Here is a 25833-nt window from a genome sequence, read left to right as displayed (position 1 = left end):
TAGTTGTTTTCTAATATCAGAGAGAGAGGGAGGGGTATTAATCTGATAATAACTAATATTCTTTTTTTCAAAATTTTCTTCTCTTTTGATTATATTTTACTTGTATTTTGACAAGAGCATTAGAATTAATTTTCTTAGAAGTAATTTTATTTCACTTTGCTAGTTTATTGAAACTGTTTAATGTTTAATATTAGAATTTTTACTTTATAAGGAGAATTTGGAAGAAAAAAATCTCTTGCCAAAAATAAGTATAAGGAATAATATGTAGAAGATATGGTAGTCTGTGTGTGTCTATGAATAAGCATACATGCACATTGATTTGGAAGTTATTATGTTTTATAAAACATTTTTTTAATTCAACAAAGCTGAAAGTTTATTGTTTAAAAAGATTAATGAAAGTGATAAACTCTATAAAAAGACTTATAAAGAAAACAAACCCAGAAAATACAATTTAACCATATCAGGTGGGGATAAGGAACACGTGGCTATAGAGCTTACAAATCAAAATAACTTTTTATCAAAAGTAGATGCTTATTCTAGAAAAATACAAAATACAAGGAAAACAAAAGAGGGAAAACCCTGCATGTATAAAAAATGTTCACTTCTTAGGTATTGGTTAATTCTATGAAAATAAGATGTTACATACTATGATTCTACATTAAACTTTTTAAGCAATACTAGGTAGAAATCATGAAACAATATCTGGTGAAGGGCAAATTTATTATTTTTAAGTATATAAAACACAAATTATTGCTGTTCTTTATTGATTGGTAGTCACTTTGATTCTGGTTTGTGGTCACTGTGAAAATATTTCAAAATATACTGTGATTTATTCTTATATACTGCTATTTTATTTGCAGGGTATAGTTCTCAAGAAAATAATTGCTGAAATGAAATGTATGGATATTTAATTTTCATAATATTTATCCCTCTCATTTTCTTGGAACACATTATGTGTTTTCAACCTTTTTATTCCAGTTTCTAGATTTTTAATATATGATTACATTTTTGGTTTAATTAGTACAGTTCTCTCCTTCAAGGATAACAACTATGTACATACTGATATCCTTTGTCAATTTATCATTTTCTCGCTAATGTTTACAACTTTATTTCAACTTAATTTTGTATAATTTTCTTGTCTGTTCTTCAAGCACTTACTTTATTTTATTCTTCAATCTTTCTTCTTGAATTATTCTATTTCATTTTTTATTTTGATATTGCTTCTCTAGACTTTTTCTCTGTGTTTCATTTGATTTTATAGAGATAATTACTTCATCCTCATTATTTTTTTTAAATTCACAATGATACACAGCCATGCTTCCTTTGTGGCACTGTCTTTGAAGTAGTATTCACTCTTTAAATACATTTATGTTTTATCTGTCTTTTTTTTTTTTTTACCTATTTGATATATACACACACAGACACACACACATATACATACATACATATATGTCTGATTTATTTTTAGTTGTCATTTATCATCATAAAAGTCTTTCTGTTTCTGGAATATTCAGAATCTTCAAATGAAGAGTAGCAAGGGGTGTGTGTGTGTGTGTGTGTGTGTGTGTGTGTATACACACATATACATACACATTCCTAGCAAATATTAATTCTGGTGACACAGGATTGCCTCTATGTATTACAGTATATTTAGCATTTTTCTTCTGAAAAAACAAAAGCAAACCAAAACAAAACAGATGTCACTAAAGGATATCTCACAAAACAATATGCCCTTTTTATGTTTTCTTTTTTTCTAACCAGCTTGTTTTTTTCTTTTAAAGCAAACTGTAAAGGTCATTATTTTCATCATTTCAGTGGCTATCCTTGCTGAAATTTTCATATATTTTTCAGCAGATATCCAATAGTGGTTGCTTCCAACATTTTTCTCATTATAAATATCTGTCCTAATTGATGATATATTAATAAATACAAATATATGTATATATTTGCATTCATATATGCATGTATGTATTTGTGTATCTTGGGTGCGTTTGTATGTATGTGTTTGTGTGTGTATGTATATGTGTGTGTGTGTGTAGATACATATACACATACACACATGATACTTTTGGTTACATATTGGATATTGGTGAACTTCCTTTGAAGCTATATTTGAAAAAATCTAGTATGTGAATACATTCTATTATTTACCCACGTGAAATGCTCATTTGTACTATTGCTCAAAGCTGAATTGGATCTTAGTATTTTCTTTTCATTGGCAATAGCTCAGTGCTTGTGTAGCTCAGGTTTTGTGATTATTTAATAGACCTTAATAGTGATCAGGTATACTCTTACAGTAGAAAAAAAAAACCCACTACAAATCCATTAAAATGCTCTTCAGTGTCTATTTAATGAAAGTATGTAGAAAGAGGTTATTTTTTCACAATTGAAAGAGTAACCAGATATGTAAGCATTTGGTGACTATATGTTCACTGTCACAAAGGAGAGGCTGATGAGGAAAACATACTCACTATTGTAATGACCTAGGAATAAGTCAGTGTTGAGAGATAACAAGTTCAAAGTAAAATCTGGTTTTTAACTTTAAGAAAACTGAGGGACTAAAAAGGAATTTTGGATAAAGAATAGAGGATGTTGTCAGTGTTTAAATATAAACATCTTTTAGAATGGTGTTCATGATAAAAACCTTATGGGGAAATTCCTGTTGGGAAAAGATAATGAATTAAGTGGGCTGATAGACAGAAGACATGTAAATATAGGAGAATAATAGGGTTACATTTAAAGAGAGATAATTTGCTACACTTATTTACTAGTACTTTTCTATGCTGACTGCTTTCAAAATATTTTAAAACAAAGCTGATTATTTGAATAAGATAAATATTCAACAGAGTTTCTTTACTCAGGCTACTTAGTACTAAGTATTCATCTCTGTTACCTGTAAAATTCTTTCACTTGAACACATTTCACACTTATAAGAGCTTTTATCACCTTTTCTGTGGAGAACTGGTGCTTAGTTTTCTGATTCTAACCAAACCCAAATAGGTCATTGTCTTTACAAGGGCCCATTCCAACATTACCATGGTAACATCACTCCATCAGTGAGATAATGTGCTGATAATGAAGACAGAAGTTGAATAATGGACCTAGCATAAACAAAGAAAGGTGCACTCAAGAGGTGCTCGTAGGTAAAAAACAATGCCAGCAACCAACATTCCACACCATTCATACGCAGTGATGGAGCAAAGTACAGTTAACACCTTGGTTTGCGAGCATAATTCCTTCTGGAAACATGCTTGTAATCCAAGGCACTTATATATCAAAGTGAATTTCCCCTTAAGAAATAATGGAAACTCAGATGATTCCACAACCCAAAAATATTCATATAAAAATGATTATAATACTGAAATATATTACAAAACAATAAAGAATATAAGAAATAAAGAAAAATAAATTAACGTGCACTTACCTTTGAAAACCTTTGTGACTGGTATGAGGGAGACAAGAGAGAAGAGGGTTATTGTGTATGTAGGATGACTTTCACTATCACTAACAGAATCATTGCTATCTGTTGGCTTAGGGAAATCTTTTTCTGTACATGCAACTTTAACAAGGAACCTATCCAGTGACACTTGTTTTTCCCTCCTTTTGAGGATTGCATGGAAATGTGACATTGCATTGTCATTAAACAGATTCATCACTTGCACTGCTACAGCCTTATTCTGGTAGCACTTTTCTACAAAATTTTGCACTGTTACCCACATTTTACACATCTCCCTGATTTCATTTTAAGTGAGGGATTCCTCTGCCTTTTTCTCTTCCTCCTCTGCAGACGAGATACAGATGTAGACTTCTTATAAAATCTTGTGATTTCAGTCACTTGGATACCTCATTCATACTTCTCAATGATTTCCTTCTTTGGTTTTCTTTTTCGGGATTGCTTTGGCTATTCAAGTTTTTTTCTGGTTCCATACAAATTTTATGATAGTTTGTTCTAGCCCCGTAAAGAATGCTGGTGTTATTTTCATAGGTATTGCATTGAATATGTGGATTGCTTTGGGTAGTATCAATATTTTAACAATATTTCTTCTTCCAATGCATGATCATGGAATGTTTTTCCATTTTTTTGTGTGTGTCTTCAACTTCTTTCATAACCTTTCTATACTTTTCAGTGTATAGATTTTTAACCTCTTTGGTAAGGTTTATTTCTAGTATTTTACGGGTTTTGGTACAATTGTAAATGGGATCAATCCTTGATTTCTCTTTCTGCTGCTTCATTTTGGTGTATAGAAATGAAACGAATTTCTTTTTTTTTAATTTTTATTTATTTTTGAGACAGAGAGAGACAGAGCATGAGCAGGGGAGGGGCGGAGAGAGAGGGAGACACAGAATCTGAAGCAGGCTCCAGGCTCTGAGCTGTCCGCAAGGAGCCTGATGCGGGGCTCAAACTCACAGGCTGTGAGATCCTGACCTGAGCTGAAGTCGGACACTCAACCGACTGAGCCACCCAGGCACCCTGAAATGAAACCGATTTCTGTGCAGTGGTTTTATATCCTACAACTTTGCTGAATTCATGTATCAGTTTAATCAGCTGTTTGGTGAAGGCTTTGGGTTTTCCACATAGAGTATATGTCATGTGTGAAGAGTGAAAGTTTGACTTCCTCCTTGCTAGTTCAAATGCCTTTTTTTCTTTGTGTTGTTAGATTACTGAGGCTAGGACTTCTAATCCTATATTGAATAACAGTGGCAAGAGTGGGCATCCTTGTCATGTTCCTGACCTTAGGGGAGATCTCTCAGTTTTTCCCTGTTAGGGTGATATTAGCAGTGGGTCTTTTGTATATGGTTTTTATGATTGTGAGGTACTATCCTTCTATCCCTACTTTCCTGAGAGTTTTTGTCAAGAAAGGATGCTGTATTTTGTCAAATGCTTTTCTACATCTATTGAGAGTATCCTGTGGTTCTTATTCTTTCATTTATTAATATGATGTATCACATTGATTTGTGGATATTGAACCAGCCCAGTATCCCAGGAATAAATCCCACTTGATCATGGTGAGTAATTCTTTTAACGTATTGTTGGATCCATTTTGCTAGTATCTTTTGAGAATTTTTCTATCCATGTTTATCATGGAAATTGGTCTGTAGTTCTCCTTTTCAGGGGGGACTTTGTCTGATTTTGGAATCAAGGTAATGCTGGCCTCGTATAATGACTTTGGAAGTTTTCCTTCCATTTCTATTTTTTGGAACAGCTTCAAAGTAATAGGTGTTAACTCATTTTTAAGTATTTGGTAGAATTCCCCTGGAAAGCTGTCCCTGGACTCTTGTTTGTTGGGAAATTTTTGATTACTAATTCAATTTCTTTACTGGTTATGGGTTTGTTCAAATTTTCTATTTCTTCTTGTTTTAGTTTGGGAGTTTATATGTTTCTAGGAATTTGTCCATTTCTTCCAGATTGCCCAATTTCTTAGCATATAATTGCTCATTATATTCTCTTATTATTATTTGTGGTGTTGGTTGTGATCTTTCCTCTTTCATTCATGATTTTATTTATTTGGAAAATAATTTGGGTCCTTTCCTTTTTCTTTTTGATCAGTCTGCCTAGGGGTTTATCAATTCTGTTAATTCTTTCAAAGAACCAGCTCCTGGTTTCATTGATCTGTTCTACTATATATATTTTTTCCAATATCATTGATTCTGCTCTAATCTTTATCATTTCCCTTTTTCTGCTGGTTTTGGGTTTTATTCACTGTTCTTTTTCTGGGTCTTGAAGGTGTAAGGTTAGGTTGTGTATCTGAGACCTTTCTTCCTTCTTTAGGTAGGCCTGGATTGCTATATACTTCCCTCTTATGCCTGCTTTTGCTGTGTCCCAGAGGTTTTGGGCTGTCATGTTTTCATTCATTGGTTTCCGTGTACTTTTTAATTTCCTCTTTAATTTCTTGGTCAACCCATTCATTATTTAGTAGGATGTTCTTTTTTTTAAATTTTTTTTAATGTTTATTTATTTTTGAGAGAGAGACAGTGTGAGTGGGGGAGGAGTGGAGAGAGAGGGAGACACAGAATCTGAAGCAGTCTCCAGGTTCTGGGCTGTCAGCCCAGAGCCCGATGTGGGGCTCAAACTCACGAATCGCAAGATCATGACCGGAACTGAAGTCGGACACTTACCGACTGAGCCACCCAGGCACCCCAGTGGGATGTTCTTTAATCTCCAAATATTCATGGTCTTTCCAAATAATTTCTTGTGATGGATTTCGAGTTTCATGGTGTTGTAGTCTGAAATATGCAAGGTATAATCTCGATCTTGTTGTATTTCTTGAGGGCTTATTTGTGTCCCAGTATGTGATCTATTCCAGAGAGTGTTCTGTGTGCACTTGAGAAGAATGTGTATTCTACTTTAGGATGAAATGTTCTCAATATAACTGTTAAGTTCATCCGGTCTAATGTGTCATTCAAAGCCATTGTTTCCTTGTTGATTTTCTCCTTAGATGATCTATACATTGTTGTAAGTGGGGTATTGAAATCACCTATTATTATGGTATTGTTAACAATGAGTTTCTTTGTGTTTGTGATGAATTATTTTACGTATTTCGGTTCTCACAAGTTGGGGGCATAAATATTTATAATTGTTAGATCTTCTTGGTGGGATAGACTTCTTAATTATGACATAATGCCCTTCTTCATCTCTTGTTACATTCTTTATTTTAAAATCTAGTTTGTCTGATAGAAAGACAGCTACTCCAGGTTTCTTTTGATTACCACTAACACAATAGATGGTTCTCCATCCCTTTACTTTCGATCTGAAGGTGTCTTTAGGTCTAAAATGGGTCTCTTGTAAGCAGCATATAGATGGGTCTTCTTTTCTTATCCATTCTGATACCTTATGTCTTTTGATTGGTGCGTTTAGCCCATTGACATTTATAGTGAGTACCGAAAGATGAATTTAGTGCCATTGTGTTGCCTGTAGATTTGTTGTTTCTGGTAACATTCTCTGGTCCTTTTTAGTATTTGTTGCTTTTGGCCTTTTTGTTGTTTTGTTTAATCTTTTCTCCACTCAAAGAGTCCCCCTTAAAATTTCTTGCATGGCTGTCTTAGTGGTCACAATCTCCTTTAGTTTTTGTTTCTCTGAGAAACTCTTATCTCTACTATTTTGAATGGCAGCCTTGTTAGATAAAGAATTCTTGGCTGCATATTTTTCCATTTCAGCACATTAAATATATCATGTCATTCCTTTCTGGCCTTTCAAGTTTCTGTGGATAGGTCTGCTGTGAACGTGATCTGTCTCCCCTTATAGGCTAAAGACCCTTTTTCCCTTGCTGCTTTCATAATTCTTTCCTTGTCTGTGTTTTTCCGTGAATTTGATTATGATATGCCTTGTTGATGGTCGTTTTATGTTGAATCTGATGAGAGTCCTCTCTGTTCCCTGGATTTGGTGTCTGTGGCCTTCCCCAGATTAGGAAGGTTTTCTACTATAATTTGCTCACATAAGCCTTCTGTGTTTTTTTCTCTCTTTCTCTTAATAACTCACTGTGTTCTCTATGTCTTGTATCACGCTCTTTTGCCTTTGTTTCCCTCTTGTTTTCGAATTCACTATTCTCCATAATTTTGTCTTCTGTATTACTGATTTGCAGCTCTGCTTTGTGCATCTTTGCTGTCATGTCATCCATTTGAGATTGCATCTTGGTTGTAGCATTTTTAATTTTGTCCTGACTGGATTTTACTTCTTTTACCTCTGCAGACAGGGATTATGTGCTTTTTTCAACACCAGCTAAAATTCTTATTATCGTGGTTCTAAATTCTAGTTCAGACGTCTTGCTTATATCTGTGTTGATTAAGCTTTGGGCTGTTATTTCTTCCTGTCCTTTCTTTTGGGGTGAATTCCTTCATTTTGTCATTTTGGAGGAAGAAAAAATTAATAAAATAAAAAATTAAAATTAAATTAAAAACAGAAAATGGAGCTAGAATGTAGGTGTGTTTTGGTCTTGTTATTGAAAAAAGCTTGATAGAAAGGAGAAAAAGGGAAATAAAAGAAAGAATGATAAGAAAATAAAAATTAAAAATTAATAATAAAATACATTAAATGAAATAAAGAAAATGAAATAGAATAAAAATTTTTTGAAAGATACAAATAATTCAAAAAAATTAAAAAGTAAATAAAAGTAATTTTTTTCTGTATCCCAGAAAAAAAAAAAGAAAAAAAAAACAATTTAAATGAAGAAGCAAAATAAATAAATAAATAAATAAATAAACAAACAAACCAGTAAACAGAATGAAACCCAAATGACGTTACATCCAGTGTTCCCCTAGAACTCAAACTCTAAAGCACTCTATAGTCCGTACACTAAGCAGGCAGGGATACTTGTGCTGTCTTCTAGGGAAGAAGCTTAGAGGGCACAGTTGGGTGAGGCTTGGTGTAAAGGCTCTGTTATCCAATAGGTGGTGCTGCTTAGCTCACTGGGGTGGATCAGTGTGGCATGTGTGCATGTGCATATGCATGTGCATGTGTGGGAGAGGTGGAAATGACTTTATCCAGCTCCTTAGTCTCTGACACAGGAACTTTGTGCTGTTACCAACCTGCAGTCAAGCACCTCTCCTTTGTCTCAGGCTTCCATCCACTCCCCACCTCTACCCTGCATGTTGCTTTAAATTTCTGGAAAATTATAACCAGACTACACAAATAATTCAAATGGTTATGAAGAGAAGGGTACAACTGTTTTTTAATATTTATTTTTGAGAGAGAGAGAGGGTGGGCGAGCATGCACATGCATGAGGGAGGGGCAGAGAGAGAGGGAGACAGAATCTCAAGCAGGCTCCACACTGTCAATGCAGAGCCTGACATGGGGCTTGAACTTGTGAACTGTGAGATCGTGACCTGAGCCAAAATCAAGAGTTGAAGGCTTAACCTACTGAGCCACCCAGACACCACTTGACTAACTGTTAAAGAAGTAACAATAGGAGTTATATTCTAATATATAATTGTGGAGGCAATATACTGTTGTTTTAAATAATATGGAGTTGGAAGATACACTGTGGATATTCCATGTATTTGCTATGTAACCTTGGGCAAGCTTCTTAATCTCTCTGTGTATCAGTCACCTCATTTCTCACTGGCATTATAATAGTATATACTTTATATAGTTTTTTATTTAATGTGTATAAAACAGTTAAACAATAATTTGCATATAGAAAACCCTTATGATAACCAACATGTCTCAAAAATGATATATTGGAAAATCTAAAAATGAGGTATCATTAATTCATATATGTTCATATTTAGAACTTGTTGAAGAGTACCCTTAAGACTTAATTTATATGGCTGCTTCTTACATATCTTATTAGAAGAAAAAAATTGTTGGACCTGTGGACATTAACTTAGACAGTTTTACAGTTTAGCTACTACTCAATTGTGTAACTTTTATTATAGCAAGAAACTTAACATGAGATTTACCCACTTAATAAATTTTTGTGTGTACAATACGGTATTATTAACTGCAGGTACTACATTGTAGAACAGATCTCTGGAACATCCTTACTTAAATAACTAAAAGTTTATACTTGTTGAACAATAGTTCCAATTTCCCCCCTCCATCTGTCTCTAACAACTGCCATTATATTTTCTGTTGCTATGAGTTTGACTTTTGGAATCATGTGAATGGAATCATGCAGTATTTGTCCTTCTGTGACTGACTTATTTCACTTAGCATGAAGTCCTACAGGTTCATCTATTTTGTCACATATGGCAGGATTTCTATTTTTTAAGACTGAATAATATTTCATTGTATGTATATGCCACATTTTCTAAATTCATTCATCCATTGATGGACATTCAGGATGTTCTCATATCTTGGCTATTATGAATAATGCTACAATGAACATGAGAGTGCAGCTGTCTCTTTGAGATTCAGATTTCAGTTCTTTTGGATATATTCCCAGAGGTTGGATTTATGAAACACATGGAAGTTCTGTTTTTAAATTTTGTGAGGAACCACCATACTGTTTTCCATAGCAGGTGTACCATTTTCTGTTCCCACTGACAGTATGCAAGGGTTATAATTTCTTCACATCCTTGTCAACACTTACTAAGAGTATGATATTGGCATAAAGACAGGCATATAGACAAATGGAATAGAAAAGAGAGCCCATAAAGGTGCTAGGAATATGCAATGAGGAAAGGATAATCTTTTCAATAAATGGTCTTGGGAAAACCATAACTCTACATGCAAAAGAATAAAATTGAATCCTTACCTTTCATCATATACAAAGTTCAATTCAAAATAGATTAAATATTTAAACCTTGAAACTGTCAAACTGGAAGAAAACATAGGTGGAAGAGCATCTTGACATTGGGTTTAGTAATGACTTCTTTGATATGACACCAAAATCACGGCCAAAAAACAAAAAGCAAAAATAGGCATTAGGGGTACATCAGAATATAAAGCTTCCGCATTGCAAAGCTAATGATCAACAGAAAGCAACCTAGAGAATGAGAGAAAATATTTGCAAGCCATATATGTGATAAGGTGTTCCTATCTGAAATATATAGGGAGCTTTCAAAACTCAGTATCAAAAAAAAAACAAAAAACACCAGATAGTCTTTTTTTTTTTTGTAAGTTTATTTTATTATGAGCGCAAGAGGGAGAGGGAGAGAGAGGGAGAGAGAATCTCAAGTAGGCTCAGCACTGCCAGTGCAGAACCTGATGCGGGACTTGAACCCATGAACTGTGAGATCAGGAATGGAGCCGAAATCAAGAGTCAGAAGCTTTAACACACTGAGCCACCCAGGCACCACTCCCCTAAATAATCTTAATTAAAGTGGGTAAAGGACTGGAATAGACACTTATACAAAGAAGGCATACTAATGGATGAGGATCTGAAAAGGTGTTCAGTATCACTAATCTTCAGGGAAATGCAAATCAAAACCACAGTGACCACCCTACGCTTATTAGGATGGAGATTATCCAAAAAAGTAAATGTCATTGTTTTATAATAATTTCTGTAAATCATAAGATTTAATTATTCAGCTTATGTCTAATCTCATTGTAATAATAGTAAATTCCTTGCAATAATTTGGGTAGCCACAATATATATTTGTATACTCACAGATTAAGATCACAGTTTTGGTCACTGGGAGATCTTGGATGAAGGAGTTGCCAATTTGATGTCTGGTGAGATTCTTAGATACCTGTCTTTTTGATGTAGCCTCATGTAGTGGAAGCTGGTGCAGGAACTCTTTGGAACTCTCTTTTATAAGGACATTAATCTCATTTTTTAAAATTTATTTATTTGTTTTGAGAGAGAGGGAGAGATAGAGACAGAGACAGAGACAGAGAGCTAGGGAGGGGCAGAGAAAGGGAAAGAGAGACAGAATCCCAAGCACTGTCAGTGCAGAGCCCAATACAGGGCTCGAACTCACTAACCTTGAGATCATGACCTGAGCCAAAATCAATAGTCAATAGTTGGATGCTTACTGACTGACCCACCCAGGCACCCCTAATCTCATTTCTAATCACTTCCCAAAAGCCTTAGGTCCACATACCCTCTCACTGGGAATTAGGTTTCAACAATGGATTTAGGGGGGACATAAACATAAAGTCTATAGCAGATATTAACTGAAAGTTTAGTGTCTTCATTTATTTATAGCTTTCCTGTTATTCCCTATGAATTCTCTATCCTTAAGTGGTTTTCAGAAGCAGGCATGGTAGGGCAGTTCTTTGGGGACATTGGAAGAGTAAGACAAAAGTCCAACACTTTTATTTTATTTTATTTTATTTTATTTTATTTTATTTTATTTTTTATTTTATCTTATTTTATTATTTTATTTTATTTTTAAAGGAGATTTTTGAATTAAAAAATATTAATGTTTATTTATATTTTGAGAGAGAGAGAGAGAGAGACAGAATGTGACTTGGGGAGGGCAGAGAGAGAGGGAGACACAGAATCTGAAGCAGGCTCCGGGCTCTGAGCTGTTAGCACAGAGCCTGATGTAGGGCTTAAACTCACGAGTCAAAGTCAGATGCTCAACTGACTGAGCCACCCAGGCACCCCAACCACCACATTTATGTTAATGTTTTATATACAATATCAGCTTAGAAAACATTAGTGAATTTCCATGCTTTAAATGTCTTTTCCTTTAACCTGGTCCTGTGTTCATGGAGTAGAATAGTTGAAAGAGACTGGTGTGATAGAAAAGGAGTGTAGCAGTGGAGAAAAACACTTAATTTTTAGGTAATCCGTAAAATGTCTCTAAATTCTTTTGGGCTGTTGTGTTCTGAGATGGATTTGGTTCAGTCCCTTTCCTAGTCATTCAGGTAGTGTCTGATGTTTGTGGCTGGTTTATCTTGGATCTCATCTCTCTTTTACACTAATTTGGGTTGATAGTCCTTCTTCACTAGTAATATTTTCTGCTGCTTCATCATCCTTTGGCTCTTATCTTTGAATGTCTGCCACATTCTACATTTGGATTCTTGCCTTAGTTGTCTTCAGCTTCCATTTCACAGTGACTTTTACCATTGAGGTATAGCACATTTATAGAAGTCTTCTTGGCTCTCAGTTGGGTTACTTTTATGGACTGTAAAAAGCATGTGCAGATTTCTGGGTCTCACCATGCTAAATGAAGGATATTCAAGAGTGCCAACTAATTGCTCTTGCCAAATAACCATGCTGATCTTCCCTCTCTTCTTCACTGATGTAGAAGAGTAACATTGTATGGGGTGTCTCCTTCCTAAATCTCAGATATGGTGTGTCTAAAGATGTGTAAAAGCCTTTACTGTTAGGTTTGAAATCTGTTCAAGTCAGATTAAGACATCTGCCTAGATTCTTGCTTTTATGTATCTGTGGGTTTTTCCATACAAACCCATGAGATCAAGACAGGTGGTGTTTCTTGGTTGGGGGTTCCCTTGGGTTAATCTTTATGATCAGATCTGTAAGGCTTAGCTCTTATAACTGCAAATAATACAAAATATTTTCATAAAACATTATATTCAAAAATTTTCTATTGTTTGCCATCTCACATAAAAATTCCATTCTGCATATAATTAATGAATTCTTTAGAATATTGAAAAATATAAAATATGAATTCGATATTAGTCTGTATATACATATATACACATATATATGTATTTTAAGATATTTCCTCTAGTACATAAATAAATAGAGCATAATTATCAGTTGGCACACATTTTTGTAGGAAACATCACATTTAAAGGAAATCTTGTCAAAAATGTTAAAAAAGGGGGCGCCTGGGTGGCTTGGTCGGTTAAGCGTCCGACTTCGGCTCAGGTCATGATCTCACGGTCCGTGGGTTCGAGCCCCGCGTCGGCCTCTGTGCTGACAGCTCAGAGCCTGGAGCCTCTTTCAGATTCTGTGTCTCCCTCTCTCTCTGCTCCTCCCCTGTTCATGCTCTGTCTCTCTCTGTCTCAAAAATAAATAAACATTAAAAAAAATTTTTTTTAAAAATGTTAAAAAAGGAAACACTAAAGTTCTAAGAGCTTGCTAGTAGAAGGTGGATGAGAGTAATCCTCAAGTTCAAGTTTCCCTCACACAGTACCCTAAAGATTCCTCTGGTGGGCTTTAGAAGTGTACTTTTTTTTTTTTTTTTTTTTTTTTTAGGAGAAAATGTCTACAGATTTTATTAGGCACTCAAAGTAACTGAAAAAAATCAGTTTTACAAATTCTGCTCTGATTTCATATTCTCATAAGTTCCTTGACAAAGAGTAAGTTTGGGGAAATACCTATGGACTATCCATATATTGTATTCCTTATCTGAAAGATGGTCAAGAATTTGTGTATAAAAATGAATGAGAGACTTAGAATTATAAAGAAAAATATCTTAACCACAAATTCTATAGCAAACATTACATTTTATATTTGAAATTTTATTAGCACATTATAGTTTTAATTTAGTTTTTGCATATGAAGTCCTTTTTTCAAGTACTATTGCTGCCACTTATTGTCAGAGACAAGGCACATGATCTTTCAAAGTCTCTATACCTGTGCGTGTAAGATGACCTAGATAGACAGTATATGAGATATATGGAAATGATGTTTTATTTGTAGAATATGTTATGGATTGTATTAATATTAAGAATATACTCACCTGAAAAGAAAACTGCTGTTTTGTGAGTGTGGTTAGAGCACTCTAGAGATAAAAGGTATTAGTTATTTTTGTTAGTTGCTAAATAAACAAGCTAATAAACTCTATTTTGTAAAATACGCAGAATATCAAATATTTAAGTAATAGTATTTATATTCCAATTACAGTAAAAAATATATATTATTATTTGATAGATTATACTAGGCATCAGCTCATTCTCCTTGAAATTAGAGTTTAACAAACATGGGGCATATTGCATGTATATATAATGGAATAGCTTAAAGGGAATGCTATTTTATTTAAAAAAAATTAAGTTTTTTTAGATTTATTTTGAGAAAGAGGGTAAACAGGGAAGGGGCAGAGAGAGAGGGAGAGAGAGAATCCCAAGCAGGCTCTGAGCTGTCAGTGTAGAGCCCCTTGTTGGGCTTGATCTCACGAACCAAGAGATCATGACCTGAGCTGAGATCGAGTCAGATGTTTAGCTGACAGCCACCCAGGCACCCCATGACCATGCTATTTTGAATTATTTTTCAATTTCAAAATAATTTTAAGGAAAAATATAAATGTAATTTATTTTCTATTATAGATCAATGTCAAGCACATATCAATACAGTTTTTTTCCAAGATCACGTAAAAGATTATGCTTGTTATATTTAATTTTTTGTCACTAGATGGCATACTATATGTAAAAATGAAGAAGTTATGAAATTGAGGACATTAAATTTACACAAATGTGTAAATTGTCAGAGAATACGATCAAGTTCAAGTAACAATAACTATGAAGGAAACTAAAATTTCATTCATAAGACTTACTTCAAGGTTATTTTTGTCATGACAATTTAATGATTTAATGATTTTTGAAATAATAAAAAAATGTCATTTTAATCACTAATATGGATATAGTTTACAAATCTCATTAAATTTTAGTGTAGAGTTAATTTAGAAGATCACCACATTGAAATAATTATCAAATGAATTAGTGTAATTTGGTTTAACAAGAACAACAAAAATCCTAATTTAAGAAAGAGAAAATAAATTTGTAGCATTTAGTGAATACTCAGATTATTTCATTCATTCGCATGTGTGATTTATTTAAAAATTGCTAATCGAAAGATTTCTTTTTATTCTAAAGTATTCCAACCTACATTTTGTTTGGTGTCAGTGTCATAAAGGGAAAGAGATGAGAGTTCATATTTTGGTTATTTAGTGCTGTATAAAAACTACCTCTAATACTAAGTTTTAAAGCAACAATATGCATGCTGATGATTTTTTATTCCTTATTTGGGAAATGCTCAATGGGAACAGCATATCTCTCTTCTATGTACAGTGTGTTGACTGAGGCCACAATTGCAATGCGGCTGGTCGTTGACCGAAAATTTAGCTGGGAATGTAAACTGGGCCTAAATTTTCTTCTGCAGGGTTACTAAAGCTTTGGCTACAGCATGGCAGCCTAGACTTCGAGAGACAAGATACAGAACTTGACAGTCGTCTTAAAAGGTTAAGGTAACTGACACAGATTCACTTTTCACTGTATTCTATTGAACAGACCCAGTTAGTTCAGATTCAAGTGGGTAGAGAAATAGACCACACATTTCTGTGAGGGTAGTGACAAAGAATTTATAGTTCTCTTTAATCTGCAACATTCTGCCTTCTAGCCATAATTGTGTACATACCTCCCACATATAAAATACCCTTCTTCCCTGTAAGATGTAAAGATTTATCTCATTAGTCATCATGCTCAAAGCCAGAATATATCAGAAGATACAGGTATGGAAGTTGTTCTTCAGGTGTGGTTTCTATCAATCTAAAAAAACATGAAGTAAAATTAAAAATGTTGTGCCCTCCATACACAAAAAAGGAAAATGGGAGGCACATAGAAGAAGTCATTAACTGATAGCGATTCTGAAATCTCCGGTTACATAGTGCCAGTTATTTGATTAGTGCTCAGTTTTGATCCCAGGGAATGGTTTTCTGTGGCTCTTGGTTTCACTCTGTAAGCGTTTGGCTCTTCCCTTTCACATTAGAAATGTTTCAGATTTACAACTATATAGATTTCTCAACCTGGGTCATGCTCATGGATAGGCTCATGCTCATGGATGAGTGTAGAGGCCACTCTTTATTTTAAACTATCTCTGTCTCTTCCAGTGCAAGTGGATTAATCTTTTGAAAACTTTGTGAATTCTTTTATGCTATTTATATTTAACTCAGTGAGACAAAACGTGAGACAAAGAAGACCTTTATTTACCTTAGGTCACATTTGAGGCTGCTGTTGGACAACACTCTAAAGATATTTACAAGCTCTTCTGTCTAGTTGCACGATTCTATAGGACATGTCCTTAAATCTTTCTGAAGTCTTAGCAAAGAGTCTTGCAAGATCCACCGTTGATATTTTTGACTCAGAGGCCATTTTACTGGATTTAAAGTCACACTGAATTTAATCTTTTTTTTTTTTTTTAATTTTTTTTTCAACGTTTTTTATTTATTTTTGGGACAGAGAGAGACAGAGCATGAACGGGGGAGGGGCAGAGAGAGAGGGAGACACAGAATCGGGAACAGGCTCCAGGCTCCGAGCCATCAGCCCAGAGCCTGACGCGGGGCTCGAACTCACAGACCGCGAGATCGTGACCTGGCTGAAGTCGGACGCTTAACCGACTGCGCCACCCAGGCGCCCCATGAATTTAATCTTTTATCTGAAGCCATTTATTACTGTGATAACTTATTGTTGTTGTTTAAAGGCTTGGAGTGATAAAGTTTTATTTTCAAACATAATCCTGCTCCTTATTTTTCCTTTTTGTACCTGAAGACTGAAGAATTAAGAATTACTGTTAGCCCTTCTTACAGCATTGCCCTTTATTGTAACAAACCAGTTAGTACCCACAGCATTCTTCCCGGAAACTTCCTAGGCTGTATCTATGAATTAACTAGATACCATTTCTGTACCCCAGACCATCTTAAGTAACAGTACTGGCAAATGTTATTTCATTTTCCTCTATATTCAGTAACATTATCACTATCCTTCCACCGTTAGTACCCTGAGAGCTTTTCCTATCATTCATTTTCAAAGCTAATTCCACAAGACTTAGGTTTCTGTTTCTAGAATGAAATTTTGTTTTGGCTCCTATTGTTGAATAACAAACCACTCCAAAACTTAATGGTTTAAAATAACAGTAATCACCTATTTTCTCATGATTATGGTAAGCAAGGCTTGATGGCAATATCTTATCTGTGCTTCATGGGGTACTAGCTGAGTTGATTTGACTGAGGCCAGAAGACCCATGTCCACATGGGGGCAAGTTGGTGGTGCTGGTTATCATAATGCAGCTCAGCACGCTAGGCTAGGGACCTCACTTCTTTTTCATACTACTGTTTGCGTTTCTTTACAACATAGTAACTGAGTTCAGAGATGGAGGAAGCAGAAGCTTCCCATATTCTTAAAGGCTAGACCCTGAACTGGCACAATAGCATTCACGTCATGTTTCTCTTTTACAAAGCAGTCACAAACTTAGTCCGCTTAGAATAAATTTATGAAATAAACTTAATTTTTTGTGGGGGAATGAAAAAGAATGCTAAGCCATTATTACTCAACCACAGTTAGTAGTACCATTTATACTATTTATAAAATAATGTCACATATCTTTCTATATAAATATTTGTTAAATTTTGAAATACTTCTAAAATTATAGAAAAAGTTGCAAAGATAGTACAGAGTACCCTTATTACCCACATCCGGTTTCTTCCATTTTTAACATATCACAGTGCCATGAAACAATTATTAAAAATCGAACTGGCATTTGTACCTTACTATTAACTAATTCTAGACCTTATTTGTATTTCTCCAGTTTTTCCATTAATGTCTCTTTCTATTCCAGATTCAAATCTAAGGTACTGTATTACAGTTAGTTGTCATATCACCCCAGTCTCCTTTGATTTGTGACATTTTCTGTCTTTCCTAGTCTTCTATGACTTTGACAGTCTTTAAAAGCACTGGCCAAGTCGCACCTAGGTGGCTCAGTTGGTTGAGTGTTTGATTTAATCTCAGGTCATGATCTCATGGTCTGTGGGCTTGAGCCCTGTGTCGGGATCTGTGCTGACAGCTCAGATCTTGGAGCCTGCTTCATATTCTGTGTCTCCCTCTCTCTCTGTCTCTCCCCAGTTTGTTCTTTTTCTATCTCAATAATAAGTAAACTTACATTAAAAAAAAAATAAAACACTGGCCAGTTATTTAGAATATACCCAATGAGGTACATTATCTGATTGATTTTGTTTTCATGTTTATATTATAATAATGGGTTTTGGGAAATACTAAACAGTATCTTTCCCATCACATCAGATCAGGTAATATATGAATGTAACATTACTAAGAATGTTAACCTTTATCATTTGATTAAGATAATATTTGCTGGATTCATCCACTGTAAAAATTACTAATTTACCTTTCTCTAATATATCTTTGGAAGTAAGTCACTATGTGTAGCCCACCCTCAAGCAAGGCCTGGAAAAGTGGCTAAGTTCTACCTCTTGAAAGAAGGATATAGATATAGATATAGATATAGATATAGATATAGATATAGATATAGATACAGATAAAGATATAGATACAGATATACACACACATATATTAGGTAGTTCTTTTATGAGGAAGATTTGTCTCTGCTCTACAATGTATTTGCTCATTTTTTAATATTAGTATGGATTCATAAATATGTATTTTTTATTTCAGGTTATAATCCAAAACTACTTTATTTATTCATGGCTCAAATTGATTCAGCTTTATTTACCAGAGACTCTTCCAAGTTGGCTAATGTGTCCCTTTAACATATCCTATTCTTTTGGTTCTCCTTAATATATATTTTTAAAAATTTTACAATAGATTCAGATTTACAGAAAAGTTGTCTCATGGTTTGATTAGGGTTATGGGTTTGGGAGAGGCAGACCGCAATGATAAATTACCATTCTCATCACATCATATCAAAGGTATGTCTTATGACTGTTGATCTTAACCTTGATCACCTGACTGAGGTGTAGTGTTTGGTTAGGTTTCTATACCATAATGTTAGCTTTTCCCCCTTTCTATTCTGAAGTCCTGGGGGAGAGTCATTATGGTCAGATTACACTTGAAGGAATGGGGACTTATATCCTACTTCCTGGAGGAGGAAATATCTATAGAAATTATTTGAATTCCTTCTCAGTGGAGACCTCTCTATTCTGTCCCACTGAAGGGTGGGACAAGTGGTGAGATATTGGTTAAAGAATAAAAACTTTCAGTTATAAGATGAATAAGTACTGGAGATATAATATGTAGTATCTGGAGATATAATATACATACAGTATGGTGACTATTGTTACTAATATGTATTATATACTTGAAATTTGATAAGAGAACAGATCCTAAGTGTTCTTACACACAAAGTGGTAACTGTGTTAAGGTGATGGGTGTGTTAATTAGTGTTGTTGCCACAGTCATTTCACAGAGTATACATATACTGAATGGTTGCACTGTACACTTTAAATATATACAATTTTTATTAGATGGTTATAGCCCAGTAATATTGGAAACAAATATTAACACTGTCTGTTAGCGTCTCTCTCTCTCTCTCTCTCTCTCTCTCTCTCTCTCTCTGTATGAGTCACATATTCTTGTATTTAGGTGTAATCTTGTTTATAAAGGAATTTCAAAAGTGGTATAATCTTAGAATGTTATTTGTATTTCCTATCCACTTGTTGTACATAATATCCTCATTTACTATTCCTTAAATAGTACCCTGGGCACATTCTGGTCACTTTTGTTTATGAACATTTAAATCTGATTTAAAACTTTAATCTCAAGTTCAATTTAAATTTTGTGTCTTTACCACCCTCAAATGCAGACTTAAGCCATACCCCTGGTTTAATAGTGATAGCTTTTAGGGAGATAAAATGCAAAACCTGACTTTGTGACATCCTCTAATCCTATCCCTTTTTAAGGCCAATCTCCTTTAATGTTGGAGATAAGGAGTGGAAGGAACATGGACATCTTAATGGAAACTGCCACTGACCATGGTAGAGAGATATCCCAGTCCTAGCTCAGGTCAAATGTCCATCTGGTTCCATTTGCTGCTGGTAGTCTATACTCTGATTTGGGAGATGTGACCCCTGTAGAGGAGCCATGGACAGTTATGAAATCCTCTTTTTACAGTCTTCTACTAAATTCCATGGGAGCGAATCCTGTGCTCTTCTTCTTGTTTGTATGACTCTGTCAATGTTTCTCACCTCCATAATCTTTATACTAGAATTAAGCACCAGTATCCATATTCATGGATATTCCTAATATTGAGACATACTACAAATAGTGTTTTAAGAATAGTTCTACCAAGGCTGCCTGGGTGGCTCTGCTGGATGTGTCTAAAGTCACCTCATAGTTCATGAGGCCCAACCCTCCCTCAGGCTCTCCGCTATCAGTGCAGAGCCCTTTTCTGATCCTTTATCCCCCCCCCCCCCTCTCTCTGTCCTCCCCACTCATGTTCTCTCTCTCAAAATGAATAAACATTAACAAAAATAATTCTACCAAATTACCTTTTCTTGGAAGCTCTAAAGTAAATCTTCAGATTTAGTATCTAATAAAACAAGAAGATAGCTTTATTGCATGGTGATTAATTTGTTGTTGGGTTGACTGCTCTCCTTTTCCACTTTATGGGGGAAAAAAAGATCTTGTCATCCTGGACACTTGAAACACTGTACCTCTCCTCTGTCCTCTTTTTAGGGATTGAGTTTTAAGTTAAAGGATAGTCTGTGGTTATTGCGATAGTTCTAGGAACCTTAAATAAATAACTCCTACTTCGCCTACTGCCCTAATTTTTGGTGGTTCTTTTTAGCATGTTGAGAGCTTTGAATATCTTATATTACATATACTGAAACTCAACATCATGTTACTATATAAACTGCTATCTTGTACATATCAGCATGTAGCTCTTTGTTATGCAATGCAAAACAAGTACCAGAACTTGTGACCAAAGAAGTCAATATAGTGAAAATTGAGCAATCTTGTCATTCTTTCTTCATTAAATGTCAGTAGATAGAATATCTGAGACTTCTTTTGAGGCTACATCTAAAGGACAAATTAATTAATCATCCTACATGAGGATAGGGGATCAATGAGAAATTTTATGCTGTCATCTTATAAAGTGAGAACAGAAGTCACAGTAAGAGGCTTAAAAAGTAGATACAGGGCACCTGGGTGGCTGAGTCAGTTAAGTATCTCATTCTCAATCTCAGCTCAGGTCTTGATCTTACTGTTTGTGTGTCTGAGCCCCATACAGGGCTCTGCTCTAATGGCCTCAAGCCTGCTTGAGTTCTCTCTCTCCCTCTCTCTGCCCCTTCCCTGCTTGTTCTCTCTCTCTCTCTCTCAAAATAAATAAATACACTTAAAAAAGTAAATATGGATATATTATCTGTCATTATATATAAATATAGGAAACATTTATATCAAGGTTTTGATGAAACAGAATTTGGTTCACTTTAGTTAAACAATATGAATGCTAAGTATATTTCAAACAATGTGTTATTACTCAACATTAAAATAAAGAAAACATATCTTACAGTCTAGGAATTCTAGGGGAGCTTGGGTAGCTCAGTTGGGAAAGCATACAACCCTTGATTTTGACTCAGGTCATGATCTCATGGTTCGTGGAATCAAGCCCTACGTTGGACTTTGCACTGATGGCAAGTTGGCCTCTGCACTGACAGCACAGAACCTGCTTGAGAGTCTCTCTCCGTCCTTCTCTCTCTGCCCCTCCCTCGCTCTCTCTCTTTCTCAAAATAAACAAACATTTTTAAAAAAATCTAGGAATTCTATCCAGTAGAAGTACTGGATGATGATGATGAGTAGTTGTAATTAATAGTTTATGTAAATGAGATTAAACAGTGAAAATTGTAATCTGTGAAGACGAACCACATTTACCATCGTTCTTATCCATCCCAAAGGTGGGAATGGCAGAATGCATTGTGATACGTCTAGAAAAGAGGAACTGCGAGGATGGATACCTGGTACAAAATATTTTAATGTTTTCCTTCCCCACACTTTTTACTAACATCTTTAGAAATAATACGGGTTTTATAGATATTCAGTACACCTGAAATGTTTATGTGGGCTACAGGCAATTGGCATTGTAGTTTGGAAGGCATTGTAGTATGGAACCCTAGAGTAAAACAAGTAAGAACTAGTTAGGAAAAGAAAGAGATAGACATTTTAAGCAGAAATTTGAGCCATGAACATATGGAATATTAGAGACAGAGTTACAAGAAAAATCTACCTCCTTCACATTTATCTTTCTGCTTCAGACTCACCCTGGGAGGGAGTTGTAATATAAGATATGAGAGATATTATCATTAAAGAGAATTCCTTAGGGGCACCTGGGTGGCTCGGTCGGTTAAGTGTCCGACTTCGGCTCAGGTCATGATCTCGCGGTCTGTGAGTTCGAGCCCCGCGTCGGGCTCTGTGCTGACAGCTCAGAGCCTGGAGCCTGTTTCGGATTCTCTGTCTCCCTCTCTCTCCGCCCCTCCCCTGTTCACGCTCTATCTCTCTCTGTCTCAAAAATAAATAAACGTTAAAAAAAATTAAAAAAGAATTCCTTATCTTATGAATGTACTTTGAAGGATGTAACAATATATAGTTCTTCCCAAAGATTAAGAAAGAAATTCTTGCTTGCTTTGTATTTTTATTTATTAGTTTGCTTTTGGTCTCTGGAAAAGAGATGTTGGCAGGCTGGTGACTGAAAAAAGAATGAGAGAAGTACAAAATGTAAGGAGAAAGAAAGGTCAGGACATTCACCCACCCCTGAGTTAAGTAAAAACTGAAGAGCAATTGTAGAGAGGAGGAAGAGGAGGAGGAGGAGTAATAAAAACAGAATTTACTGCTTCTAAAAGGTACCATGTTCTAGATATTTTCAATAGTGGAGCTCACTTTAATAAACTTGATTGAACACTACCAACTCTGTCAACATACTTAGCTGGGTAATAATAACATATACATTTATTGTAAATTTAGGTTGAGAGAAATAACTCTCCTTCTTAATGTTACATACCTAAGAAATGGTGGAAATGGGAAAAGTATCAAGCAAATAAATAAATTATTGAACCATCTTCACTGCAACCTGGCCCTTGATGAATTACTATTAATTTTTTTTTTCTTTTGTTATCGGTTTGCTTTGTTTTTCTCATGATGAATTTGAAGTCTCCAATTTCTCTCCTCTCATTCTCTCCTAATTCCATTCTAATCAGGTTCTTGACCTCTCACATCGCTCTATAGAATTTGATTTCATCATTGTCACTAATGATGTACAGTTTCCTAAATTTAGCAGTCTGTTTACATCCTCGTCTTATTGGATTTATCAGAAGCATTTGACATAGCTCTTTTTTCATTGATATGCTTTGTTCACTTGACTTTCAGGACTAAATAGTCTCTTGCATTTTCTCCCATATCACTAGAGTTACTCCTTGGTCTCTGTTGCTGCATCCTTCCCTTGTCTCTGACTTTTAAAATTAAAGGGATCCTGGGCCTAGTCCTTGATGATCTCATCCATCCTCATGACTTAAATACCACCTATGTACTGACAACTCTCAAATTTATGTCTCTAGCCCATAATTCTTTTGTAAATTCCCATACTTAAATTGTCATACTTAACACATACATTCATCACCATCTGGTTGTCTCTTATATATCTTAAATTTAACATGTCCAAATATAAACTCAGGATCATCACACAAAAATCTTATCTTCCTGTAGTCTTCACTATTTCATTTGATGGAAAATTCTTCCTTCTAGTTTCTCAGGCCAAAAAACTTAAGATCTTTATTTTACCCTAGAATCATTTATTTATTTAAAAAAAAAAAAAAAAAAAAAACACTACATTCAGACCATCATAAAACCATGCTAGCTCTACTTTAAAATATATTAAATTCTTTTCTACTTCCAATTCTGCCACACTATCCTGAGCCATATCATCTCATCCTTGGGTATTTATATAATAGCTTTCTATAAGTTTTTCCTACTAATACCCAATTGCCTTGGACCCTGAAAACACAGGTGCCAATATGAATCTTTTAGAACATAACTCAGATTACATCACTCTTCTGCTTATAACTCTGCATGGCTGCTCTTTATTTTCAGTATAAAAGCCAAGATATCTATGGGGCCTTTAAGTAGGGTGACCATACAATCTATGATTTAAGCTACATTAGAGAGAGAAAGAAGGAGTCATAGTACCCATGACAGAACAATAGATATACAAATAAATTGGCCTGGCCAACTGGAACATTTCATGTCCCTACTATTAAGATGTCTTGCAATTTGTCCCTATTATCTTTCTGATCTCTTCTGTCATCACTCTCCTCCTCTGTATTAATTTTGTTCTCATTTACATGGGCTTTCTTTTTCTTCCTCAAACACACCATACAGACAAGCCCATATCTATCTCATGGCCTGTATTCCCACCCTGTTCTCTCTTCCTGGAATATTCTTGAGAATTTACTAGAATTACTCCCTTATCTTATATTCTTTGCCCAGATTTTGCCTCTTCTATGAGTTCTATCCTGACCACCCTATTTAATAGTAAATCTAAAAAAAAAATGGGGTGCCTGGGTGGCTCAATCGGTTGAGCATCCAACTCCATTTTGGCTCATGTCATGATCTCAGGGTTCTGGGATAAAGTCCTGCATCAGGCTCTGTGCTGAGCATGGAGCCTGCTTAACAATCTCTTTCCCTGTCTCCCTGTCTCCCTGTCTCCCTGTCTCCGTCTTCCCCTCTCCCCTGCTCATGCTCTCTCCCTGTCTAAAAAACAATACGGAATCTGTCCCTCATCAACATTTCTTTGTTGTTGTAAATCTTATATTGTATTAACTATGTACCTAATAAAGTGATGAGCATATAATAAACAACAAATGCTAGGTATCATCATCAGTAGCATCATTATCAATAGATATTATGTTGGTAAACCAATAAATTTGAAAGTTTTTCAGATACATTTTCAGATTAATTGATATATTTACCTAATTGTTAGCATGCTATTAGTGCTCAAAATACCTACAGATGAATTTGGAGATGAATGCTAGTCATTTCTTGACTTTGAATAGTAAGATCTAGGAACACCATGTCAGAATCAAGACAGTCCTAACTCTGATATGCATCTATATATGTAACTAGTAAAATATATATTTTATAAAGTAAATAAGAGTGTTGCATAATATTTTCCTGAACAATAAAAAATTTTGCACTATAGTCTTTAAAAATTTATACAGAATTTTCATGTTATGAAACAAACAGTAGTACAGTGTGGGTTTTATCAATCTGTATTTTTCAAAACTAAGTAAGATGTATCAATCTATCAATGATAAACTACCACCTAAACACCTTCCCCTTTTCTTTGTAATTTCAAATAAATCAAGTACACTAAAATAATAATTAGTACTTACTAATGAAACCACTAACAAATTTAGTACTTTCCTGCAGGCAAGTATTCTAAAAATAAGAATAAGCATTTTATAAAATCTGTTTTTCTTAGAATAACAAATGAAATGTACTTAAAAATAGATATTTAGATTGAATGTGTACAATGTGTACAATATATATTGATATTAAATGAATAATCTGTAGTCTGCCATGAGAAAAAGTGAATGCTAACTTTATTTGTCTGGTTTCTCCAGAGAAACCGAACAAGTAGGATATAGATATAGATTTAGATATAGATATAAGAATATTTATTATAAGAGGTTGGCTCATGTGATTCTGCAGGCTAAGAAGTTCTGTGACCTCCCACCTA

The sequence above is a fragment of the Panthera uncia genome, chromosome C2, assembly GCF_023721935.1.
Source record: "Panthera uncia isolate 11264 chromosome C2, Puncia_PCG_1.0, whole genome shotgun sequence".
In the NCBI taxonomy this organism is placed as follows: domain Eukaryota; kingdom Metazoa; phylum Chordata; class Mammalia; order Carnivora; family Felidae; genus Panthera; species Panthera uncia.
Note: the sequence above shows the minus strand (reverse complement) of the source record.